The sequence below is a fragment of the Myotis davidii genome, unplaced genomic scaffold (genome assembly GCF_000327345.1).
Source record: "Myotis davidii unplaced genomic scaffold, ASM32734v1 scaffold54, whole genome shotgun sequence".
Lineage (NCBI taxonomy): Eukaryota > Metazoa > Chordata > Mammalia > Chiroptera > Vespertilionidae > Myotis > Myotis davidii.
Window position 1 is genome coordinate 5,041,935 of NW_006287915.1, and position 5,292 is coordinate 5,047,226.

The window sequence follows — 5,292 nt, forward strand, 5'->3', positions numbered from 1 at the left end:
GTTAGAGAGATAGACCCATCAGTGAGAGAGAACCATTGATTGGCTGCCTCCTGCACACACCTCTGCTGGGGACTGAGCCTGAATGTGCCCTGACCAAGAATCAAACTGGCAACTTCTTGGTTCCTGGGTCCATGGTCAACTGCTGAGCCTCACTGACCGGGCTCTCATTCTTTTTGGGAAGCTCATGTCCCAACGTATAAATGTACCTCAGTCATCTTTCAAAATTCAACTCAGTTGCCTCTTTCTCCAGTTTGCCATGTGCACCACTCACCCAAGGTAGAAGTAAATGTCTTATCCTTGTGAAACATATAGTATAGAAATTGGAGTACAAGCTCTGTAATTATTCTTAGTCCTATATTCTGGCTCTAACACTTATGGCCTGTGAGATCTTAGATACATTTCTTTAATTCCTCTGTGCCTCAGTTTCCACATCAGTAAAACAGGACTAGAAATGGGATCTACCGCATGGGGCTATGAGCATTAAAGAAAACAATCATGTAAAAGCATTTAAAACAATTCCAGGCATATAAGTACTTACTAAAGGTTACTTATTTTATCTGTTCTAAATAAACCTTTATTGTAATTCCTCTGGCACTTTTTGCACTTATTTGCTTGCACATAATTCTCTCCCTGTGGTATTTTAAGCTTTTTGATGACAAAGACTGTTTATAATTCACCTCTGGGTGCCCAGAGAAGAGCATTCAGTCTGGCATACCAAAATATTTCAATATATATTTGTGGCTGAGTGAATATGAGCATAAGAGTGGGAAGCATATGTGCCATTTTTACTCTAGAGGAAAATTTGTGCTTCAGTGGAAAACTCTGCTTTGGTTAAAGCATTCCCTTCTGGGTTATTCAATTCTGATTTTATGGAGATGCTAGGCCTTTAACTGCCTTTGAGCTATTTTCTAATTCTGCAAATTGTAGATACTTGATAGCAATAAGTAATAATTTTTGTTTGGGGTATGCAAATAAATTCAGCATTGTAGAGATTCTGTTGATTCCTTTCCCTCACTATAAAAGTAGCTAAATGTTGCTTCCATTTGTACATTCATTTCAATATTCTTGATCTACAAATTATCTTTGGAGTCTTCTTTAAAGTTATTGTAACTTCGTATCAACTCCCTCATTAATGTTAAATTAAATGAAATCTTTAACACGTGCTCATTTGATATCTTTATGAGTATCGTGACTTTATATGTATTTTAAAAAATTCTCTAACAGTGCCTAACACTTCTCTAATGATGATCGTGTATTTTTTAAAATATTTCATGAGATGGTCTAAATAGGACACACTTTAGAGATGACCTAAAACCATCCTTCCTAAAAGATATCAAGGTTATCATTCAAGATTATTAAAACACATTAGTCATTCAGGGCCAACTTTGAAGCCTTTTGTCTAATGGGAGGCCTGACTTCAGGATCTCTATGTAAAACTTGCACAACTCTTCTAACAACTCATCTCCTCTTCCCATGAGGCGGAGAACAAAGACAATTTTTTTTAAAGCACGTGGGGAATCATATGGGGCCCTTATGGGCTCTGGGCATGTGGAATCAGAGATGTGGGAATAGTCTTGAGGATTATAAAAAGGAAGATTTGGCTGAATAATAAAGGAAGGAAAATTACACCTTGAACACCCTTTCAATCTTTATCAAATTATAACTACTACAAAGATCATTTAACCACAAAAGAGTGCACCTTAATTGGATCCACTAATTTCTGGAAAATGACAAAACATAAATGATGAAAAGCTACTAAAGGAAAGCAGGTCAGGTTAGGACTGTCCAAACAGAAAAGTATAATTTGGACTAACTGAAGAAAATAACCAGTCTGAGTTAGTGGCATACCTTATTTATGGCAAACTTTGACAAGAAATGAAAGTTTATGAAGGTCAAGAGTTACAGAGTAAGATCTTAACTTGCCTTGCTTTAATGAGAAAATTCAAGTCATTTGTAATCAACACATTAATTGTGTGCAAATGTATGTAGTTAAATCTGCTCAGAAACAACAGTTTTCCTTAATTAAATTAAAGCCTTCTGCTCCTTACATTTTGATTACATTATTTGTTTGTTTCACAGAACAAATGTAAAATCTTTAATTATCAGCATAATTAGTGAGCTTTTGTCATACTACAGAAATAAAGATGAAGGACTAATCAAGGAAAGATGGGGAAAAAGATGCTGAATTTCTCATGCGATTTTCTTTGTGTTTTATAAAAGTTTCTATTTTCCTCCTGTTTGAAGATATAACTATTTATTGATGCTTATTATTTGAATGAATGTTAGGTGTCAAAGATTTCTGTGATCAGTAGGCTTATAGAGGTTGGCTAACAAGTGTATAAGGTCAAGAACCATAGCAATAAGAATGATTACTTGTTGAGAATTTACAAAGGGCCAGTCTTGTACCAAGCACCTTATATGTAAACTCTCACAGGAACATTCTTCTTGTGAATGAAGTAATACACCTTTTCCTTCAAAGCCTCACACTCCTTTATGGCTGGATTTTTAGTTTTCATTACTGACATTCTTAACACCTTGTCCTTTTCCTTCATGGCACTTAGCATACTTTGTAAGGACAAACTGATTTGTTGCTTTTTTGCTTTGTATGTCTATCCTGCTAGAGACTGTAAACTCTACCAGGGCACTGACCATACTTGGTCTACTGACTATAATATACCAGGAATCTAACACTTTATAGGCACTTAGAAATATTTGTGGGACAGACAAAAGAACAAAGTTCCCTAAGCTGGTAAGAAGCAGATTCTTACTCAGACTCAGAACTCTGAAGACAAAGCCCATGCTTTGTTTGGCCAAGAGTATTTGGCTTGCAACTCCTCCTCTTTGGAGCGCTCATTATCTCTCTCTTTATGCCCTTTTACCTCACAGCCTCTCTGATGGAGCCTTCTTGTCTTCCCTGCAAGCTGAGCTGCTTTGTACGTTACCGTTTCTGGAAAAAAGTTGTGAAGCGCTCATTCTTGAAAACATGGTGTTTTTGTGATGTCAATGGACACTGCTTCCAGCCTGCTGTGTGTTAGCATAATTGGAAACTGCCCTCCTCTTGGGAGGGCTGTGGTGTGCAAGGTGACTTCATGATGGGCAATGCTAACATGAAAGCACTCCAAAGATGTCAAATAGGCAAGTTGGGAAAGGATTTTAGTGAAGAGATAAAAGAGATTTAAAAAAGGATGCTGACACGTTAGAATGCAGTTATTGGTTTTGCTACTTTCACATTAGGTTAAAATACTGCAGCAGGTTTAATAAAAGGAAGCACTGGGTTTTGTGCCAAAACAACCAGAAAATCTCCACTTATGGTGATGATGAGACAGAGTTGGGGAACAGTTGTTTCATTGGCAAAAAAACGATTGTTTTTCAAAATCATACCCTCTCTTCTCTCTAGAAATTCCTTATGAAAAAAGGGAATCACAAAATTTATTTACTCTTCTGTTCACTCAGTATTTGCTAGACACAGGTTATGGTATGAAAGACATAAAGTTGAAGAAATATAGGCCAGGGTTACGGGCATGCTAGTAGAAAGAAGATGAAAATAGACAAATAACTGCAATAGAAAATGCTTAAATTGAGTTATGGAATAAAAAGGGATATAAGAGATTAGAAGAAAGATATCTTTTAAAAATAATTCATGTGTTGGTGAAGATGTGGAGCAAAGGGAATCCTTGTGCACTATGGGTGGGATTGCAGATTGGTGCAGGCACTATGGAAAGCAGTATGGAGTTCCATTAAAAGTGGAACTGCCTTATGACCCAGAAATTCCACTTCTGGGAATATATCCAAAGAAACTTGAAACACTAATTTGGAAGGCAGCTATGCTCACCACTATACCACCAACGCAACCTTGAAACACTAATTTGAAAGAATATATGCACTGTTGTGTTCATTGCAGCATTATTTACAATAGCCTAGATTTGGAAGCAGTCAAAGTGCTCATCAGTAGATGAGTGGATAAAAAAGATGTGGTATATTTACACCATGGAATACAACTAGGTGGTAAAAAAGGAAGTCCTACCTTTTGCAGCAGGATGGATGGACCTGGAGAATTTATGCTAAGTGAAGTAAACCAGTCAGAGAAAGACAAATACCATATGATTTCACCGATACGTGGAATCTAATGAACAAAATAAGCATAGATACAGAGAAGAGAGTGATAGCTGTTAGAAGGAAGGGGGATTGGAGGGCTGGGTGAAAAAGCTGAAGCTATTAAGCAAATAAGCAACAAAAAAACAATTCATGGGCACAGACAACAGTATTGTGATTGCCAGAGGGAAAGTGGGTGGGGGAAGGTAGAAGAAGGTTAATGGGGGATACATGGTGATGGAAGGAGAATTAACTTGGGGTGGTGAACACAAAATACATATATGGATAATGTATTATAGAATTGTACACTTGAAACCTATAAAATTTTATTAACCAATATCACCCCAATAAATTTAAGAAATAAAATTTAAAAAGCCAGAAATTCAAAGGCAAAAAGTGGAGGGAAATTCAACCAGGCAAGTAAACTTGTAAAAATTACCTTTTTATAAGCAATAAATCATTGCTATACCCAATTACTCTAAGCAAAAAATATTTTTAAATCTCATCTGAGAGGTATCATTTGAGTTAAGATCAAGCAGATCTGATTGTATCAATGAAATTGTGGATATGAGGAGGACATTTGAGATAGGGAGAATTGAAGGAATAAAAGAGAACAGGAGGTAAAATCAGGAAAAAGGCAAAATGTCCAAATTGGTTGTCATGATGGCACTAGGTAGGAAGTTTTAGGAATGAAGATTAGAAAGGAGCATTGGGAGACTGGTGCTGAAGGGCCTTGAATGTTCTTCTAAGGAATTTATATTTTGTTTAAAAAACAGGAATAATTGATTGAGTCATTGGCCATTGATGATACACTCAATCTCCAACCCCTCTTTCCTCTTGGAGGTCAAGGGGTGGAGTTGAATGTTGCATGTGAGCCTTGGTCTTTCTGGCAACCAGCCATACTCAGGAAGCTATTTAGGGCCCCCTTCCCCACCACCAGTCATCACATTAGCATACAAAGACACTTGTTATCCGTCTGGAAACTGTAAGGGTTTTAGAAGACAAACACCAAATATGTATTTCTTATTATGCTACATGTTTATACTGTATGATTCTAATTCTGGAATTTTGAAGAAGGCAAAACTATATGGAGAGAATATAAAGATAAGTGGTTGTCAAGAGTTGGAGGAGGAGAGAGGGATGAGTTGGTGGAGCACAGGAGATTTTAGGGCACTGAAATGATTTCGTATGATACTGTGA